Source organism: Conger conger, chromosome 4 (assembly GCF_963514075.1).
Source record: "Conger conger chromosome 4, fConCon1.1, whole genome shotgun sequence".
In the NCBI taxonomy this organism is placed as follows: domain Eukaryota; kingdom Metazoa; phylum Chordata; class Actinopteri; order Anguilliformes; family Congridae; genus Conger; species Conger conger.
This window is the reverse complement of record NC_083763.1, coordinates 48,639,708-48,662,217: the sequence shown is the minus strand read 5'-3', so window position 1 is coordinate 48,662,217 and position 22,510 is coordinate 48,639,708. Positions and strand designations below refer to the sequence as shown.

Here is a 22,510-nt window from a genome sequence, read left to right as displayed (position 1 = left end):
AAAATGGAAATTTAATGTGGTCCCACTGACAATCCTTGGGTACTAGTCTGTGAGAAAAATATTTTTTTAAAGGCACTATGACATTTTATGAGAAATTTGACCCTGGGAAATGGATGTTTAGACATTAACTTCGAGGAGCTTTTGGGTGTTCTCGCTTTCCCCTGAATTCACTTTCAAATACTCGCTGGCCTTCTCTGTAAAACATTACATAAATTTTAAGATCCCAACAGATATCCATGAGGTAAAGGGCAAATAAGCTTTTGGAGAACAGCCCTGGATGCAATTTGATATGGCTCTTGATGTGGCAATATGAACTCGAGTTTTCATGGCATCAGGGACGACTGAAGACGGAAGGGATGATGACTGGGGGAAAAACTACATACATCAGCAGGTTGATATTCCTTACCTCCCACCACGGTTCTTTGAAAAGCAGGGCTGAGCTTGCATTGACTGTATGAATCATGAGCAGGCATTTGTGGAGATGGTTCACCATGGCCAGAGGTAGAAACATATGGTTTTGAGTGGTGTTCAAAGGAATCCCCTGGCCAGGTAAAAGATAAAATAGATCTGCCCTCTGTTCTATCTAATCACTGGCACTTCACTGGTGCCAATAGGGCAGGTGTTTCTGATATTGTTTCGGGAAACTACATGTGTTTTGCATATCTCACCTGCCTGGCTAACCTTTTACTGTCTGGCCGTGTTGAAGGATAATAGCCCTTCATCTAGGGAGATGAAACAGGCACAAAAGGTTATATTGCCGATATCTACTGATGCGCAACAGTGACATCAGTGTAAATTGTGTGGATATGATTGTAAGGCTTCCCTACCTCCAGAATATTTGATTAGAGGCTAAGAATCATGTGTGAGTGGACAACATCTAGCTGTAAAAGCTAAGGTATGACAAATTAAAAGGCCACTAACACATGCCAAATAGCTATCTGATCTCTCTCATTCAAACTGGGAATCATTGCAACAGTATTAATGGGAACTGTAAATGTGGTAATAAGCATGCTAATTGGATGGCTACAGTAATCTAGACACAGGAAGCTAATTGTTTGTAAAGACTGATTGAAGAATCAGTGCTTATACTAACTCTTATCTCATAACCTTCTTTCAGTGAGACCAGCTGTCACAACACTATCACTATCATTCAACAGATTTTTTAAATTCACAATTGCACTGGCACAACAAGGCAAAAAAACTGCATGGTATTCGGGAATTAAGGAATGCAAGGAATTTAAACTCATGACCCCGACCATCAATGATCATGGTCACTTCCATTAAGACACTTCCATTACATCACACCAGTGCCTCATCTACTACTAACTGCCCGAGAGGTGACACTCCGGAATAACCCTGCACGGAAACTTGGGTGGTCGCAGAAATGTGATGTCAACGTGGCTTTGAAGGAAGAAAGAAAAAGAAAAATCAGAAACAACACGTCATGCTCCATTAAAATACTGCCAACACCCAGGCTTCACGTTTCAAAAGCAGGAGCATGATTCACACTTTGTTTGTTGGTTAACCTGTTCTTGAGATAATAACAGACCACAGTAGGAACCCTGCTCCTTCCAACTCCCTGCGATGTGTTGGGCAAATATAATAGTTGCAAAAGATCCTTAGCCAATCCATGGTTGCCTACTTTAGAAATGGATGAGGATGAACCCTTGAACATACAGACAGCAAGAATCTTTTCCTTATGAAGACTGAAACAAGATTATGGTTTGGTTCGGATCTGAGTGGTCCAAACAACACATATGCTTATTCCCTTATGGATATTTTTGTTCAACTGCCCTGTCCTTTCTAAACCAGAAATCTACCTAATCCACCTTTGACATGGCAGAAAAGTAATAATGTGTGTATGTGCGTTCCCTTACTGGAATATTTTAAGTTATTTGCATTTTCTCACTTATCTGAGCGGCCGACATTTAGAATTTCAGAAATCAAACGGCTGTTATTGGAGAAGCTTCCTTCATCTGGGAAGTTACTAACTCTTATCTCATAACTTTCCTTTCAGTGAGACCAGATTTCACAGTTACGGTTCACCCAGCACCCTTTCGCACGCTTCATCGAACTAAATTGGTGGTATTTCCACTGGCACTAGCGTAAACATGATAAGTGTTCACTGCATGACGCCACAATTTTGTATGGGGCATGGACATGGTGACCTGAGCCATGGCCCCTGAGGATTGGGAGGGAGAGTGACATTCGATAAATGAAAGCCAGAGGTAAAAGCAGGACAGCCGGTCCCTAGTTGTTTGAATCATCCGTGTTTCAGCCAGACTGCCTGCAGTAATGGACTGATATGGTTTAATAGTAGGGCACATAAGGCCACCAATAGGTTCTCATTGCCCCCCACCAATGGATGCCATGTCAGAGGAGCGCTCCCACAGTGTTGTATGCTTTTCCATGGTCACACCATTTCCAAATTAAAGGAGCACTGTCACGCGTGTTTGCGTTGAACTTATTTGGATTAAATGCTTAAAGTATGTGTGTGTAAAATCCTTGCAGTTTTGAATCGGAATTTACAGAGAAATAATAGACAGCAGAAGACGAAGCAGCTGAAGCTAACCGAGAGGATTAATTGGAAGTATCCACAACCAACGTTTAGATACAGCTAGATAGCTAGATATTTACTTACTCCAAATGAATCCTCCTATTGCTGCAGAAGAAGTACTGCAGGATGTAGCAAGTGTCCGAAGCTGCATCCTGCAGTACTTACCAACTTCTGCAGAAATATGAGGATTAATTGGAAGAAGTATCCACAACCAAGGGGTCCAGGAGGGCAACTATGCGAGTAAGTAAATATATAGCTAACAAGCTGTATCAAAACGTTGCTGTGGATACTTCTTCCAATTAATCCTCTTAGTTAGCTTTGGCAATATTTTTATGCTAACGTTACCATATTTTTGTGGGAGTGTTATGTTATTGCCTGGATGAGTGGCCGTCCATAAACCAGTCTCTGGACGTGTTTGTTTTGAGAAGTTTTGCCCCTTATTTAGGAAACGGCTACACTGACGGTGATTTAAAAAATGCCTACACACATAATCTAAGCAATTAATCCAAATAAGCTCAACTGAAACAAACATTACAGTGCTCCTTTAAGAAGGTGCAATATGTTTGGATTCTGGGTCATTTAAACCTTTACGACTGGGGTTGATATGACACGTTTCATAAAATGGTAGATTGACTCTATGCTGCAGACAAGCAATAAACCACAGTGGGCTCTGTGGCCTGGTCTTGCCATTATAATTTCTTATTTCTCTTATGAGTTGAAGGACTTTCCACTCACATAGTTTGTTGGATAGTATGATTGACTTAAGCATAGACTAAACTATTTTCTCACAGGTCGGGGCATCTTGATTTATCATTTTCACACTTTTTGAATTGGTTTCTAAATGCACACATCTGTAAAAACTGCACTGAACCAGAATGTCCAGGAAGTGGCAAGCTCACTAGGAGCATATACCGAAATTGCAGACAACACACATGAAAATAATCTGCGGAAGTTTTCTGGAGTGAATCGTTTGTCCTTGCATAAAGAAAAAAAAGTATGAACACTGCTTTTGGAAAATGCCGGAAAAGGTCTTGTCTCCGACGGAGTCTTTTGGGATTTGAATCCTCAGCCCACTCGTTACATGCTGAGAGCTGTGGCAACTTCTCCACGCTGTTGCTCCCACAGTGATGGATGGCCGTTAAGCCTGTCACCACTGCTGATGAATGCACCGTACCCCAAGGAAGAAGGCTGGGGCGGTGTGGGGGGGGGGGGGGGGGCAGTATGGAGCAGCGGTTATGGATTTGGGCTAGTAACCGGAAGGTCTGTGCATCCGTGTCCCAGCGGAGACACTGCCGTTGTACCCTTGAGTAAAATAATTACCAGTGTAAATATCCAGCTGAAAAAATAGACCTGTTAAAAATGGCAGCCATGTAAATCAGCCAATAATCTTATATTGAGATAAGACAATGAACTATCTGGAGCTTAAAACATGTTTTGAAAGAGGAGTATAAGGGAACTGCTCTCTTGCATTTGGCAAAGGGCTTTACCTGGAGGTAAATCAAATGTAGCACACAAATACATCCTCTGGCATTAGAATTGCCAGCCATATTAGCTGTAACAAATTGCAGAGATAATTATATGTAAAAACATATGGCCGCTATGGGAGTATATCTCATGGTAATTTTGTAAACATCGTGCTGGACCCATAATTGAAAAATTTATTGAATGAATTTTGCCTCTTTTATTTAACTATGAGTGTTACCCTCTATAACAGAATAGCATATGGAATCTGTCAGTGTGGCGCTCAGCATTCCTACCTCCTACACACAGACCCAGACTTCCATGCTTCCTGCATCTGCTGATGAAAATACAACCTGTGTGTGTGTGTGTGTGTGTGTGTTGATGTGGAAACCTTTATACATTTCAACATTTAGCGCAACATGACATAACATCTCATGAGGGTGTGAGCTTTGGCTAGTCTGTACAATATCAGATGTTTTTCAGGAAAGCTGGTCATAAACAGCGAGCGCCTGGCTTTTGGGCCGCCACAGAGCGCGTCCTGGGAGGTTTCCGTAACGGACACCGTGTAGGCCGAGAGGAGGCTTCTCGGAGGTGACCGTGGGTGGGGGTGGAAGGGAAGGAAAGCCTGCGGAGCAGCGTCCCGGGACGTTCCTGTCCGGGATGACTGATGTTCCCTGGAAGGGGGGCCGTCGACTTCACCCCGGGCCGACCTGCTAGTGCCAGGGCTCTCGGGTTCACATTCGGGGACCGTCAATGGGGCTCTGGGGGAATGATTAGGGCAAAAGGGAAGGGGGGAAACGGAACTGGAGATAATCAGAGGGCTCCTGGGTCCCACTCGTTGCTGGCTGTCCAGCGCAGAGCCTGAGCAGTTTTACAGGGAAGGCTTCAGTATGGAAGGTTTATTATCTTGCGTGAGTGATTTAGGGGCTCAGGGACTTACATACAGCAGAACTGCAACATTTCTCTCTCAAATTTCAGATTTGTGTCTATAAACTTTTCACCTAACTTTGCAGGCAGATGATTTTAAAATAAGTAGTATACAGTATATACAAGATGTTCATACAGTGCCTTGAAGAGAACTAGCCGCGTATTATGAAGTGACAATAGTGTATACGTGCAACAAGTGGACACTGAAAATTTTGAATTGCTGTAAAGCCTTCACCATTCACCATCAACTTAGTTGAGCATTGTTCTCACAAAAAAAATACATTTTGATTGATTCATATTTGTGGAATTAAACTGGCACATGTGCTTTGCATTTTCCATGCTCAATTTTTCACCCTAGTTTGCTTGCTGACATGCTCTGTTTCATGTTATTATTGCTTCAGTATCTAAATGTTCAATACATGTTAAATGTAATTTATTGTATTAATAATTATTATCATAACATCAGAATTCTCATCCAGCATCAAATACAGACATGAAACCAGTTTAGTCTTTTAGTTTAGTTAGGGTGTGCACATGCATGGTTCTTATATGAAGGAACAAATCTGTTTTATTACTGATTACAGAAGAACTTATCTCATTTCATTGAAATATAATGTAACTGTTACAAGCAAATCTTATTTATTTCTGCGAGTAAATATACAATATATTGCAATATATGCAATAACTTAATTTCAAGAGATTCAGGCAATGTACCCTCTTATCAGATGTTAATGGCAGAACCAGAAAAATAAAGGGAGAGGGTGCAAGCAATGCCGAAGGAAAGAATTGAATTATTTTGTCAGATGGACATGTGATTGGAAATGACATATTTTCTCTTTCAGTAATTCTACACTTTCCAGCAATCGTCCGGGAGTTCTGGAACTAAAGACAGCATAATACCTTATCTAGACAGATTGAAGTGCCTGAAGTTTGAACCTTAAGTTTCAGCTTCTGTGTCTGGAGTTTTCAATTCCAAGAAACTGGGTGGCTTTTGTCAGTTGAAATACCAGCAAAAGCAGCACCCTAATCCTATGATTGATTCTCTTAGCTGGAGACCATTAGTCTTTAACTTGAAGATCCAAACATAGAGTGAGCTCCATAATGTTTGGGACATAGACATTTTCTTTTTCTTGATTTGGCTCTCTACTCCACATTCTCAGCTTTTATCTATGGGTATTTGTACACATATTGGGTTTCACCAGTTAGACATTACACCACTTTTTATACGTAGCCCCTCATTTCAGAGCACCATAATGTTTGGGACAAATGGCTTTGCGGGTGTTTCTCATTTGTCAGGAGTGTTCAATTGCTTCCTTTGTACATTTATAAAACTTCTCACTACAGAGACAAATCAAGGAAAAAATATGCCTGTGTCCCAAACATTATGGAGCTCACTGTAAAGTACAGGGGCGACATGGCTCAGGCAGTAAGAGCAGTCGTCTGGCAGTTGGGGGGTTGCCGGTTCGATCCCCCGCCCGGGCTGTGTCGAAGTGTCCCTGAGCAAGACACCTAACCCCTAAATGCTCCTGACAAGCTGGTCGGCGTCTTGCATGGCAGCCAATCGCCGTTGGTGTGTGAGTGTGTATGAATGGGTGAATAAGAAGCATTAATTGTACAGCGCTTTGGATAAACGCGGTATATAAATGCCAACCATTTACCATTTACTGTATATCTTGGTTTAAAACTTGCTACTAACCACCTCCATAACAATGGTTTACTCAGCATGCTAATTGTACTCAGTATACTAACTGTTCATCCCCAGTTCAAAACTCACAACAGATCTGTTTTGTTTTACAATAAATACTGCAAACATTGCAAAAAAGTGCCTTATGGTATTTATTTTTACAGAGAGCAGTAATTAGGGTGCTGCTTTTGTTGGTATGAGACACAGCTATACTCATTGTTTCTCAAGGGTTGACATCAAATTCTGTAACAGGTGTTCACACACTAATTCCTCAGGTTGATATTTACATTTAACAGAGATTCTTATCCAGAGCAACTTACATAAGTGCATATACATCATGTTTAGGCAAGAACAGTGCTGATGCTTGGTCAAGAGAATGACAGCAAATAGTAATTGTCAATACATAATCTAATAACATATGTTAGATACCAGATTCCATAGTAGGTTCAAGAGGGAACTGTATTATTATTAGGAATAAAATGGGTAAGGGGATATAATTTTAGATTCATGCCATGATAGAGCCATGCTTTATTGAGAAGAGGGCCCTTTTAGAGAAAGGAGAATAAATTGCATAGGCAGAATGGCCTGGTAAGGCTTGACAACCGATTGCAGGTAAGGTTATGTTCCTCTGGGTGTACTATAGACAAGCCCTCATTTATAAAATCTAATTTTGTCTTAAATTGTAGCTTACACAGAAAACCACCAGTTATTTATAAAATCACACTTGGATATTATGGATACACTTGGATACCCTAGATGTACATTAATTACAGTACTTTACATGCTGGCTAGAAATCTTGAAATGCAACCTTATTTACAGAACAATGGCTATTATTGGCTGCATTCACAGGAAGGGGCAATGGTATAGAATGTTCCTGTAATTTCTACATCATGTGAGCTTTACATATGGCAGGTGCATAAGACACAGATATGCCACATAAGATCAATGTAAAGCAACTTTTATTTTTGGTCTCAGTTATAAATAAATAAAATAAATTCAAGCATAAGCGCAACTTGGGAAATTATTTTAAGTTTACAATTAAGTTTAAATCCAATAAATGCTTTTTATAACTAAGGCACCAGGACTAGAGATTTGTATTTTATTTGGTCCAAGATTGGTAGCCATGGAAGGAAGATGAAGAGATGTTTTTCAGCTGATTGTCGATGAGTTGGGCAGCAGTATTCTGAATATGCTGGATGGCACCTGCAGGGAGACAAATGTACAATCCTGTCACTTAATGTTAAACCAAAGCGACTTTCAAAGGTGCATTTCACATAGTAAGCAAACACTTAAGATAAATAAAGTTACTGCAGTTATCATAAATGCTACCATCAAGGTACCTCCCTCAAGTCAGGACAGCACACGGATTTGAATGAGCTCAGTAGCAGCCATAGTGAGGAAATTAGTTTGTAGAGAAGAAAATGGCAGCCCTGTGTTACTGTTATGCTATTGTCATTGAAAGACAATCTGTTATCCAAGACTACATCAAGATATTTTGGCAGCCAGGGATGCAGACACTATTGTGCTACCAAGGGTGATGGACAGATGGGGGGAGGATGTATCTGGTAGATAGAGTACAACAGTTTTGGCAAGACTGAGTGTAACATGCTGACTGATCATCCAACTCCAGCTATCATTAAGGCATGCTGTGATGCATGAGGCAATGTGTTCCTCTGCTATTGGAAAAGACCTAAATAGCTTAGCTGTGTGTCATCAGCGTAGCAGTGGTAGGAGAATATCTTGTGGAGATATTTCTGAGCCAAGAGATTTAGTGTATAAGGTGTCACGACCCCGCTTCTGTTTTCTGTTTGGTGTCTGTGTTTTTGCCTTTCTTTTGCAGTGCTGGCAGCGGTGGTGGGGAGGGGGGGGGTGAATGCTCTCACTCTTGCCACAAGCTTCCGTGCTGCTGTTTTGTGTGAACCGCAGAAATAAATCCTTTAAATTTCAATTGCCACATGTTGAAAGTTGAGTGGTCATGTTCCGGCTTTGAGTGGTTGATACAAAGGAAAGAGGGAGGGGGCCGAGAATGGATCCCTGTGGGACTGTGCTAAGACAGTGACAGCCTGATAGCTCTCATATCTTCATCGGTACAGAGGCAAAGTTGAGATGAGAAGCTGTTATCATTGCCAACTTAAACCTTCATGTTCTTAGGTAATACTTGCCCTATGGGGGTGCTGGCCACAGTTGACAGCATGGTCAGGATAAGAAACTAGATTGTGGTATATCCATGCACTAGAACAGAGCCTCAACAGGATGAGGCCCTTGGCAGTCTGTTGAATAATTCAGATAAATGACCATGGGCCTCATGTAAGAACCACTTGTATGAACAGATTTGTGAATGTCCCATACAGGTGATTTAAGAGAACTTGGCGCATTCACCAATTTCTTTATTTTTCCCTTAGGTAGAAACAACATTTACAGTTTCCAACCTGTCGTACAAATCATGTTAGCAACACCTTCCATTGATTTTCTATGGAGAGGGCTTGCAGTGCATGATGGGGCTGCATTGCGAATTTCTTGCCTCAAATGTTTTCAGAAACATCTTTTAGTGGACTGTTTAGGAGGAAAAAAAGAAAGTTTATCAATGGACTGCCATATTGTTATGTTTAGGCAAAATCAAATTAACTCAGCTACTCTCTACGTCCCTTGTTTTTGATAATCCCATTGGCTATCTATGCAATGGAACCCAGCGACAGTACCATATTTGCTGTATTATAACAGGAATATGAATTTAGGACAGTTAGGAGCGTATGTTGAATCTGACATGACTCACTCATATGAGCCCTTTGTATGAAAAAAGTAATTCATGAAAAGAGTATGAAAATGTTCTTGCATGTGGCCCATTGTCCCCAACATCAAGGTTAATTCCAGTAGAGTTCACCCTAGTTCTCAATCTGCTTACCACCAGCAAGAACAACAAAAATAGAATAGCCTAATGTGTATTAACAGCTTCTGTACATTCAAAAACCATAATCTATGTACACTGGTAATTATAACAGCAATGAAAATGCTTTAACAGCCATTGGAGAAAGTGAAATTCTTATAGGAATTATTGGACAAAGCTTGATTTTTCAGGCTTTTCACAGGCTTCACCATGTCAAATGTTTGCATCCTACCTGGGGGAATAGTTTGTTGTTGATTAGAAGAAACTTATATTTTGACAAAGTGCTGAGTGCTTTTAGCTGCAGTCTGTGTTTTAAAAAACTCAGAGAATGCATAATCCCCTAAAGAATGTGTTTTAATGACCTGCAGACAACCCCTGAAAGCTGCAGAGTTATGGCATTGTATATAATTATCAGCCACATATATGCATGGGGCATTTAAGTCAATCCCCTGTCCTGGGTAAGGTTAGAGAAAATCCCTTAAGAGCTTTCGACCACTTTAATTGAGTATGATTCTCACAGAACAAAACCCAGGGCCTATTTAGCCTTTGTGAGCAGACAAAAGACACATAAAGACTGCAGGGTCATTGCAGGCCATCAAGGTTTAGCTGTTGATGTCTAGGTGCTTTCAACACTGCCATTGCACATAATATAGTGCTTAGCTCAGATTACTTTAAGATTGATGGCTAAATCTCCCAAATACTCACCACTGAGTGTAAATTCATGTCTTTATTTTTTATTTTAATTGTAAGACACAGCTCAAGCAAAATTCACCCTATCTTCCCTTGACACTCGGGTCAACTGTTGGGACACTGCACAACTTGAACTCAGAGAAATAAGTGATTGTAACTCCAGGTTCCACTAGATGGCAGTGTAGCAACCGTTCAATCTTGCTTGAAAACCTCACAACCCTTCGGCTTTCCTTTGGGTGTCCTGAAACAGATACATAGCCAGGGTTGTTTTGGATTTCAACCAAGCCAACATTTAAATTCACATGGAAGATCATTGCTGGGAAAACATTCAGCAACAATAGTAATAATAATAATAATAATAATAATAATAATAATAATTCATTCATTCATTCATTCATTATCCTAACCCGCTTATCCTGAACAGGGCCGCAGGGGGGCTGGAGCCTATCCCAGCATACATTGGGCGAAAGGCCGGAATACACCCTGGACAGGTCGCCAGTCCATCGCAGGGCACACACACCATTCACTCACACACTCATACTTATGGGCAATTTAGACTCTCCAATCAGCCTAACCTGCATGTCTTTGGACTGTGGGAGGAAACTGGAGTACCCAGAGGAAACCCACGCAGACACGGGGAGAACATGCAATCTCCGCACAGAGAGGCCCTGGCCGTCGGGGATAATAATAACAATAACAATAATAATAATACAATTATTATGATTATTCTGTTTGTGTGTATTACAGTCTACAGCGATATCCTAATTTTTGATTCTGGGAGAATAAAATATAGAACCACTTTTTACCTAGTCATCATCCTTCACCTAAAGAACATTGGGGATGTTGTTGTTAGGTTGTCCTTTTGCTGTGAGAAAACTGAGTACATTACCCAGAGAAGATTCCAACATATTTTGTTCTAAACAAGTTCTGTCAAAGTCAGTTCCAAGCATGTCACATACTTGCTTGCTACATCCCCTGATGGTTATCATTTAGTGATAAAAAAAAGTAATGGCAATTTGTTGAATTATTTACAAATGATAATATTGAAATGGCAGGTTTGTTTACCACTGTTAACATCCTTTATAAAATTAACATTAATGAGTGTCCACAATTCATTAATGAAACCAATTAGGATATTGTGGCAAGATGTGCTCCTTGTTACTTACAGTAATGTAACAGTAACAGTAAGAACACCCAGAAGACTGGACAAATGCATGACCTGGGAACATTTACCCCACCTTTCCAAGAAAAACATGTAAGATGTAATGTTACGCTCCTAGAATACAAACCTTTACTCCAATTACATCGCAACCTGTAATCTCACACAATGTGTAAGAATTTCTCTTCGAGCATGAAATGAACATGACGTATGCTGACACGCTGTAAGAACACAACGCGTCTTTGCATGTTCGTGTACCGGAGGAACACGTGTAACACTGAAGGACTGAAATAAATGTATCTGTGTATCTGATCAAACACCTTCTGCCATGCCTCACTCTGTACCCATAAACCCTTGCTTTGCGTGGTTCCGCTTCCCACGCAGAAGCTGCTGGGTGGGCGGAGTGCTGACTGAAGTCTGAAACACTTACTGCATCTTGGGCTAAAGACTGCAGCTGATGTGCGCATGTGTGTGTGTGTGTATGTGTGTGTGGGGTATGTGTGTATGTGCATGTATGCTGTGTGTATATTCCAAAGTGGGAGCCTCTGCTTTATAAATAAAACCTAAATTGAGGAGGTTGTGATTGCCCGGTGAATCAAAGCCACATGTCCTGAAATAAATCATGGAAACTAGCGACTCAGGACATCTTGAGACAGAGGAGGTGAGAATGCTGTTTCATGACAGGTACTGAGTAAATGTCCTGGACACACTGGGGCAGCCTTTGTTTTGCTGACTAAACCTACATCAGCCTTCCACTCACAATGATGTCATTCTTAAGGACCATCTGTAAATGCAGAAAGCTAAAGGCTTGAAAATGAAGTTTTGAGATTTTTTTAAGGTTTTTTCTCAGCAACTCAGGGTGATATCTACTGCACAGCTAGACCGTGACACAGAGGAAAACATTTAAACTCAGTTGAAATGGTGATTTAATCAGTGAGAGTCAAAAACCTTTTTTTTTTACCTGAATTTGATTTACCATATTAATTTCACTGCAAAATGATTCGGTGGAACAATATTTTATCAAATAACAAAGATAAAACAGGTAAAGGATAGAAAACAATGGAAAAGATCAAGCAAATATTCTGGAGAAACAATTATTTTAATATCTACTACATATCTGGCTCATAGTGCTTTGAGGCTCATTTGATACCCTGGACCTTTGATGACTTAAAACCATTTAGCCAACAAATTTGTTCCATAATCTAGCAGTGTAATTTACAGCTGAATCTAGTACCATGCTCTCAAGACAACCTGAAAATAAGATATCTAATCATTGCATGCAAAGAATATGTAACAAAATGCTACACATGACTACTTTCATTTACATAACATTGCTGTGTCCCAAACATTATGGTGCCCTGAAATGGGACTATGTATAAACACTGCTGTCATTTCTACATGGTGAAACCAAAATGTTTAATGCTCTTTATTAAAATCTGACAATGTGCACTTAAACCACATGTAATTTATTTTATTACGAATGTCTAATTGTGTGGCAGCAGTGCAATGCATACAATCATTTGACTATAGAATGATTGTTGGTGGCAGACAAGGTGGATTGAGTATGTCAGAAACTGCTGATCTCTTAAGATTTTCACGCACACTAGTCTCTATAGTATACAAAGAAACAAAAAACCAGTGAGCAGCAGTTCTGCAGACAGAAATGCCTTGTTAATGAAAGACAGGAGAATGGACAGACTGGTCAAAGCTGACAGGAGGGTGACAGTAACGCAAACGACCACACATTACAATAGTGGTATGCAGAAGAGCATCATAAATCTAAGTGGATAAGCTACAGCAGTAGAAGTCTAAAAAGAACTAATAAATAAATAATAAATAAATAAGTCTAATAAATACCTAATAAAGTGCTCTGTGAGTGTAGCAAAACTTATTCTTGACAGGAGAGCAAAGCTTAGATTGGGGGTGGGCTGGCCATTTAATTTTGTGTGGAATGAGAATGTATTTCTAATTGAATAATATTTTTGTGTGTGTGTCCATCATGTCTCACTATCGTAGTCTCTAAGGATGTTTCAAATGATGGGTTGAGCCATGCCTTAGGCGTTTTGCAGAGGAACATCAGAAAACAGTTAGTTCCAAGGCCCCTCTTTAATCTACTTAATCTTGACAGTGAAGAGTTCCCTTGAGAACAGAGCATGACATTTTCAGTACTAATACACATTCTGCACATGTGCATGCAGGCACACCCCCACACACACACACACACTAGGGAAGTAGATAGTAGTTAGAAATCCAGCACGCAAAATTCAGTTCAGAATCTTTATGAAAATAAAGGCAGCTCGAGGCAAAGAGGAATAGCAGGGAATAGGCAGTTTGTTATCAAGTGTCCAGGCAATGGGTCAATACTCCAGCAATCAGATATATCAAGGGTAATCAAAAGCAAACGCGTAGTCACAGGCGAAGGTTCGGCAGCAGACAAAAACAGAATCCAAAGACAGTGGTCGAAAAACAAAAACAGGTTGATAAACTACGGATCCAAATTACACAGATGGGATAAGCTAAATGCGGAAGTCGAAAACAAAACAGGTTGTAAAGAGTATCAATCAGAAATAAATGCTGGAGAGTATGGTCGGAACAGATAACAATCTGGCAGCGAACTACACAAACAAAGGGATTTATATAACACAGGTAACAAGAGGGAATGGCAATCAAGTGTGGGAAACAATCAGGAAGTGAAACACAGGTAAAACGAATACCAGTGAATGAATGAACTGACAGACTCACTACGGTGTGTACAGAGGGTAACAAAACACGAAAACGCTGAAATATTAGACAAAGACTAGACAACAAAAAACACAGAACCTGACAGAACACCCCCCCCCAATTCCACCAGGAACCTTCAGGATGCAGTGGACGGTGGAGACGTTATAGATGGTGTAGCCTTTGGCGAGACGGGGGGTGGAGGGGGTTTGGCTGGAGGGCTAAGTGGGGAAGTGACAAAGGGTTTCACCCATAAAACATGAAAGACTGGATGGACGCAGCGTAGAGGAGGTGGCAGGCAAAGTTTGACCGCAGAGGAGGTGAGAACACAGGTGATGGTGAAGGGACAAATGAATCTGGGGGTTAGTTTGGGGCAGGTGGAGTGGAGGGGAATGTCCTTGGAGGACAACCAGACTTTCTAGCTGACAGTGTAATGGGGGGCTGGGCGGCGGTCAGTAAACCCCTTCATGTCAGAGAATCTTTTGAGAAGAGGGGCTGGGGCATTTTTCCAGGTCTGACGGGCATGCTGAACAAGGAGCTGGGCGCTTCCATTGGTGTCCTTCTCCTCCTCCGAGAATATTAGTGGTTGATATCCAAGGCAGTAGGTGAATGGAGATAGAGTAGTGGAAGAGATGGGTAGCAAGTTGTATGCATACTCAATCCACGGGAGGCATTCCATCCAGGAGGCCGGTGACTTCTCCACCATGCAGTGTCTTCTCCAACTCCTGATTGAAACGCTCTGTCTGCCCATTGGTCTGGGGATGAAAACTGGATGCTAGTTGAGGTTTGGTGCCGACGAGCAGGCAGAAGGCCTTCCAGAACTGGCTGGAGAACTGTGGGCCTCGGTCCGAGGCTACCGCCAGGGGAAGGCCGTGCAGGCGGAAGACGTGAAGGGCGAGGAGTTCAGCAGTCTCCTTGGAGGAAGGGAGCTTGGGTAGGGCGATGAAATGCCCATACTTGGAGAACCGGTCCACCACCATCAGGACAACAGGCATTCCCTTAACGATGGGTAGACCCTGGGGCCGTATCGGGTTTCATGGTTGCCACCAGAAGCGGTAGTCCAGGAGAGCCAGTGAACGGCTGACCCTAGGATGACAAGTAAGTCGGGATAAGTGAGCCCACTCCAGGACAAACAGACGGACCGTGAGGTGGCTATCAGGGTACAGGGAGGCAGGATGGTGGAAGGCTCTTCGTCAGCTTGAGGAGGTGAGTACAACTGGGAGAGAGCATCAGGCTTGACATTCTTGGAGCCAGGCCGGTAGGTCAGGGTGAAGTGAAAGCAGTTAAAGAACAACGACCACCAGGCCTGGCGGGTGTTGAGTCTCTTGGCCGACGTCAGGTACTCAAGGTTGCGGTGGTCGGCCCAGACAATTAATGGAGTGGTGGCCCCCTCCAGTAGATGGCACCACTCCCCGAAGGCCAACGTCAATGCCAAGAGTTCCCGGTCGCCGATGCTGTAATTTCTCTCCGGGACAGCACAGCTCCGACCCCTGTGTCGGATGCATCCACCTTGAGGGTGAACTGCTTCTCTGGGTCGGGCATGGTCAGGACAGGATAGGAGGAGAAGCACCTCTTCAGCTCTCTGAAGGCTGAGTTGGCGGCAGGTGTCCAACAAAAGGTGACCTTGCTGGAGGTGAGGGCAGACAGGGGAGCAGCGACAGAACTGTAGTCCCTGATGACCCTCTGATAGAAATAGGTGAACCCAAGGAAGCGATGAAGCTCCTTGTGGTTAGTGGAAGGAGGCCAATTTGCTACTACGGAGGTCTTTTCCAGGTCCATCTCGATCTGCCCCCTGGAGACGACAATGCCGAGGAACTGGATGAAGGATTGGTGAAACTCACACTTCTCGGCTTTGACAAAGAGACAGTTCTCCAGAAGGCGACACAGAACTTGACGGATGTGGATGACTTGTTCCTCCAGGGTAGCAAAGAAGATGAGGATCTATCTTGGTATACGAACGGCATCGCAAGGTGCTCATAGTGGCCACTTGGGGTGTAGAGAGTCTTCCACTCATCTACCTTGCAGATGCAGACCAGGTGATAGGCATTGCAGAGATCAAGCCTTGTGAAGTACAGGCACTTTTGAAGGGAAGAGAAGGCCGAGGAGATGAGTGGGATGGGGCAGCGATTCTTAATGGTGATGACGTTGAGCCCACGGTAGTCGATGCAGGGACGTAGGGACTTGTTCCTCTTCTCCACAAAGAAGAACCCGGCTCCGGCTGGAGATGATGAGGGACGGACCAGGCCGGCAGTCAGAGAGTCACTGATAGATAGGATCTCTGGGACTGACAGGGAGAAGAGACAACCTCTAGGGGGAGTGGGGCCAGGATGCAGCTCGATGGCACAATCATAGGAGAGGGGAGGAGGCAGGGAGCAGGTTCGGGACTTGCTGAAGACCTATCCAACGTTGTGGTAGACAGGTGGGATGGAGGACAGGTCAGGAGGAGTTTTGGGAGCAGCAGGACAGGAATTAGGCTGGTTGGAGGCAGACTGGAAACAGGACTGGTGGCAGTTGGGGCTCCAGCTGATGATGGTTCCCCAGACCCAGTCCACTTGAGGGTTATGCTGGAGAAGCGAGAGTCTGCCTAAGATCACAGGGATGAGAGGAGACTTCATCACGTAAAAGGTGATCTCCTCCTGGTGGTTGCCGGAGATCTGCAGCTGAACTGGGGAGGTGACCTTGGAGCATTCGGTAGAGAAGGTAGCCGGCTGAAATTATATGAGCAGGACCCCGAAAGCACTGAGATTTCACTGAACATTTCATTGTTTACATTTATGGAGTTTGAAGACAGCAATGTAACTTACTGGTTGACGCGCTCATATATGGAAGTTGGTGGCAGTTCAAACTGTCAAAATTCTGAAAGATGGCCCGGTCAATATTTTCACTGGACACTCGGTAGGCTGTCACGCATTATAAGTCCGAAGTCCCTGGTGATTTGTGAATAGTTTAAATTGATTTTTATAATCGACATATCAGGCTCCATTCATGTTTTGAGTGTGTGCCAAAGTTTAGGTCGCAAATAACCGTGCTGTATCCTTCTGACATAATTTACATAGAAATGGAACTCTCGGATCACATGGACTCACTGATAGTAGCCAAGAGGAATCGATGACGATTCAGAAAATGTATAACTTTTAAAGATTTAAATCGGTCCGATCGTGGGACTTTAACCATTTATGGACAGTGCGACAGAAATTTTTGGTGTCATTGACTGACCGCTAAGCCACACATTTTATTCACTATTGCTATTGGCTTGCGCTAGCTACATCATGCTAAGCTCAAACAGCAAGGTTACCAACTTACTCGCACTTACGTCATGTAAGTTTTACCACCTCTGCTGTGAAGTAAAAAAAGTGGAAATAGTAAGTTTTCTGTGATAAATGCATTGTTGAGTTCTAGTGCACATCACACATCCATTTTGCCTTCCCTAATTTCATTGCAGTTTTATGTATGAGAGTGTCTTGGTGCCTCAGCTAGTCAGAGCTGTTTTGGCAGCTTGCAGAACACCAGCAGCATATTAAGCAGGTGGTCATATTGTTTTGGCTCATCAGTGTATACCAGATAGTTGCCAATAATGCATTGCCATTCACACTGATAAACAGCACGATAATTTCACAGTATCATACTGCTCAATATTTCACAAAATAGTGCCATTTACAAAGATTTCTTACAGTGCACCTGAACCTCCCCAATAAAACAGCTGTGAGGGGACACCCACAGCAGAGTAATTACAACCAGATGCAATGCAGCCTCATGGAGCAAGCAGTGATGAGGTCAGACCTGGCAACCTTGTAAAAACACCATGGCTAGCATGTTCCCTTTGACCAAGACGTCAACTCTGAACCCGTTTTGCTGGATTGGCCCAAACAGCATCTGCTTCCGGACAGTTCCTTTCATATCCCTAAAAAGGTCTTGAAGTAGACAGCATCACTTTGAGATTGACAGATGGGAAGAAGTTTTAATTCTTGGCCAGAGGCTAAGAGAAGAGAAGGGCCCCCATGGATGTTCATAGTGCAATGCTTTATTAGATCATTGCAGTGTCTCATGGTGCCAACACATTGGTGTTATATAAACCACTCCATCGCTCAAAAGCAAATTAAGACAGACTGCCAAAAAAAAAAAAAAAACACCGCAAAGGAGGATTACTGATGCATGAAAAAGTGTGAATCAGCTTCGGATACAATTTAAAAAAAATGTTAAAGTAAACACCAGCTTGCTACAACTGCCTTGGTTCAAAGTGGCTGCTCTCCTCAAATCACTTTTTAAACTATATTTCCTCCTCATTTTTCTACCTTCTGTCATACATTTTTGGATGCGGTGGAGGAGAGATGAAGGAAGACAGTTGTGCAGGGGAACTGAGTCACCGTGAGTTAAACTGACAGAGTTATAGGTGAGAGGCTGGGACAGACGCAAAGGTGAGTCATCGGCGAGGAGGGAGGAGGGCGTTTGCGGCCCTGCAGCGGGAGAGGGAGAGAGCGAGGGATTCCGTTCGAGCGTCACTCTCCGTCAGCCTTCGTGTGAGCCCTGGTAGCTGATTCACTAGCAGAGACCAAGCTGTGAGCACAGAGAATGTTTTCATCACCCGCCTCCCCCCTCTCTCCAGCTCCTTTCCTCCCTCCCCAGCTAGAACACGGCACTGCCCACAGACATAGAGCAAATCACACACAAGGATCAATGAGGCACAGCAAACCTTTTTTGGGGAGGTGATCGTGTGATGTTTACCCTGATTCCTCTTCAGTTGAGTTTCCTTCCTGTTGCCTTCTCTCGCTTTCTTACTTTTCAAACATTTAATTTTCAGGAACTCTGCCACCTTTTCCAACCCATTTATAATTAACAAGCCATGTGTGTTAAATTGCTGATGAAAGATAAGGGTCTTCTCTGGTCTGGTCTGGTCTGGTCTAGATAACATATACAGTATTTCACTTCCAAACCAATAAACCTTCTTAAGGTAAATTACACACCTCTCTTGATTGAAAGGCACTTTTCTCATGATGGCAAATACAGTTTAAACTGATGTGGCAGACAGTGTGTATAGTGATCACCAGCGTCCATATATTCTTGTAATTTTTCTATGAACAACTGTGCCTCTGGGGAAAAATGACCTTTGTTACATAACTGCATGGTATCCATCAAGATGTACATCTACATGTTATTCAATTCTGTGCATTGCTCTGTATGTGCTAAGTGATTGTAATTCAATGTAATGTAGCGCAAGGTACAATTGTAAATATTAAATGTATCTAATAATTTTCAGACAAATTTCCTTGTCAGATATTTTTAATTAAATCAGTGTACATAACATTACATTGAAAATAAATTAAAATATTTCTTTTTTGATGAGTGTGAAATATGGGTCCCAACATGAAAAATAATCCTTTTGATTCAATTGTAAAGCAGATAAAATGTTTGAGTCTGTGAAGCTCTTACAATAAACAAAGAAGTCATTCAAAATATCCACACTGATACCATCTCGAGAAAAACATCAAGATATTACTGGAATTTACACTGCTTCATTTCATCTTATGTCAAAAAATGGTAATTAACCTGAATCTTGTATCTTGACTTCTTGCCAAACTTTTCTTTGGTGAATGTAAACATAACATTTTTACTCCAGGTCAAATGTCAACCTCATTACCAAAGGCGGTTGACCTCTTGCAGCTTAGAAGAAGGAGAAACTGGAGTATACCAGAGGTCATGATGGTCAAAATAACAAGACGAAATTAGTTTAAAAAAGTGACATTGCAGTCTCTTTACTCATAAACTTTTAGCAGACTGACTGTTCACCCCTGTTCCCTTACTCAGGGATGAACCATTCACTTTTTACCCCTGTACCTTTCTCTCTCCAGCTCTGAATCACACCTCCCTTAGGGAGACTAACACTCTCTGTACTGTCTGGGCTCTGAGCCGTCACTCAGACCACAGGTTAAGGGGTGAGAAATGGAATTGATGTGAGCGCATGAGTGAGTTTTAAAGGGCCACAGACATTTTAAAAGTATTCTGTTCACCCGGTCTCACCCAGACTGTATCCGATTGCAGTCTCTGCTGCCGACGTTCCACATCCGTCAGTGAAAGGCATCATCTGTGCTTCTGCTGAAGTTTGGAAGGCACTACTCTGGAGAAAGGTGTGAATGAGGCTTGTCAACCTTGTCCCCATTCTCTCAACGCGCAATACACTGTAGTATCCAGTGTTTTAATCTGTTTATACAGTATAATGAGCTATGTAGCATAAGACACCTTTAGCTTATTGAGGTAATTTTATACCTTATGAGGGCTAAGGTTCAAAACTTGTGCAGCCCTACCTCTGTTGCATCTACACAGATTCAGTCTTAGAAAAACTATGTTTCAAGTGAAATGTTTGCATTTGCTGAAAGCCTCAAAAGACAGAAAATTTAATTGATCAGCCCTAGCGCACACATCAGCCTGCTTTCATGTTCTCTCATGTCATGTGTAATGAGAAATATCCCATCAGTTAGCTACTTTTAAAAGCCAAACTATAAGCTAGCTAGTTAACTCACTGTCACTGCCATTTTTCCATGTAGCTAGAGCTAGCTGGAGAGCCTAGTGAACGCACACTGTTGGTGTTTATGACTAGGCTAATGAACTAACATAGCTGGCAAAGTTCTATTTAAGTACTCCAACCTAGTTGGTCTCTTTTTGGCCACCCTTGCTTTACTGTATCCAACACGTTTTCAGAAATTGAGCGCTTGCCACTTTGGACACTGGCTAATGGAATATCATCTCTGGCTACTAATGTTACCTGCATGTGATAACGTGGGCAGAACATAATGGTCCATTTAGAACTTCAGATTAGCCCAGTGTTTTTCAACCTTGGGGTCGCGACCCCACGTGGGGTCCCGCGGAATTCAAATGGGGTCCCCTGAAATGTGTAGTAATTGATAAAAAAAAAAATTTTTTATCAAGCCTTGTAGCTTACCTAACTGTACATGTATTTCCTGATCAGGGAAAATAAAATGTCACTTTGTGCACTAATCTGGCTACTCTGTATTTGCAACACAGTATAAAAAACATGATCAAGAACTAATTCTAGAAAAAAAAAAGTCTCTGGGGTCGCCAGAAATATGTGATGTCAAAATGGGGTCACGAGCCAAAAAAGGTTGGGAACCACTGGATTAGCCTCATTCATGGTTAGCATTGTGTCTCGCCATGTTAAGTCTATGGAGAATTTATTGTTGATATTTAGAGGTCTACTTCAAATGTAATAAAATGTAGTCATGCACATATATTTCTGAGAATGAATGGTCTTGTGCCAGGATCCGTTGGATATAAATTGGAGTTATTTTTGCGCAAAAAAGTCTTAATGTTTTGTGCATATTTTTAATGGGTATCCATAACACACAAATGATGCAATGTAGCAATACCAAAACCAGTAGTTGGTGAGCCTGAAATGGCAGACCTGCAAAATGGCATTGAGATTGGTTTTGAAACTTGTGAGATACTGAGGTTCAAAATTTGCCATTACATTTGCAAACATACACTCAGTTAGCACTTTATTAGGTATTTCTTAGACTTAATTGTCTGGTCTTCAACCTTCCCACACACTCTCACGTCACCCCCCTGCTTACTTCCCTCCACTGGCTGCCTGTCATGACTTGCATCAAATTCAAAACATTGGTGCTAGCTTTCCAAGCAGTTAAGGGGTCAGACCCAGCTTACCTCCAAAAGATCATCAGACCCTACACGCCTGCCAGACCTCTTAATTCGGCCACCACAGGACGCCTGGCACCTCCCCCTCTCTGAATTTCCACCTCCTGCTCACAACTACTGTCTGTTCTGGCTCCACGGTGGTGGAACAAACTCCCCATGGAGGTCAGAACAGCAGAATGAAGACACACCTCTTCAAGCTGCACCACCTCCCTGTAAACCTTAACTGTTGTTGTTGTCTTTACTTGAGTTATTACACTAGGATGATTCTTTTGCTAGTTTTGTTTGGTAAGCTGTTTATTGTTCATATATTTGTGTGGTGCGGTATTAAAAAAGAATAAAAATAAAATTGAGATAATCAAATAGGATCTAGTCCTTATGTTGTACTGTTAGCAGTGGAAATTGTACTTCCCTCTAGGGTCTTTCAGCGCACCTATCCCTGGTAATGGGTATGCATTTTGCACTTTGTTGTACGTCGCTCTGGATAAGAGCGTCTGCCAAATGCCATTAATGTCATGTAATGTAACTCACTGGAATGCAGGGTAATGACTTCAACACTTGTTTTCAGGCGCTGATCAACACACACTCACAGCACTTGCAAATGTGTGCCTTTGCTAAAAATAAAGGACTGCATGAACCACTCATCTGTGGAGTGTTTGGTGTTATCTCTGGTTCAAGAATAATTCCATGTTTATACGGGTGGAAGGGTGGGAAGGTGGATCAGTGATTAATCTCTAATTATGGCTGTCATTACTTTAAAAACCAAA

General features: G+C 42.2%; 1 long non-coding RNA gene across 1 annotated transcript in view; it reads right to left on the bottom strand.

The window, feature by feature from the left end:
* Nucleotides 1-7,712: 7,712 nt before the first annotated feature.
* Nucleotides 7,713-22,510, bottom strand: part of LOC133127085 (uncharacterized) — a 21,886-nt gene continuing 7,088 nt past the window's right edge. Inside the window, exon 2 of the long non-coding RNA XR_009708585.1 lies at nt 7,713-7,833. This is a non-coding gene — a long non-coding RNA (uncharacterized LOC133127085). The remainder of the gene's footprint in view (nt 7,834-22,510) is intronic.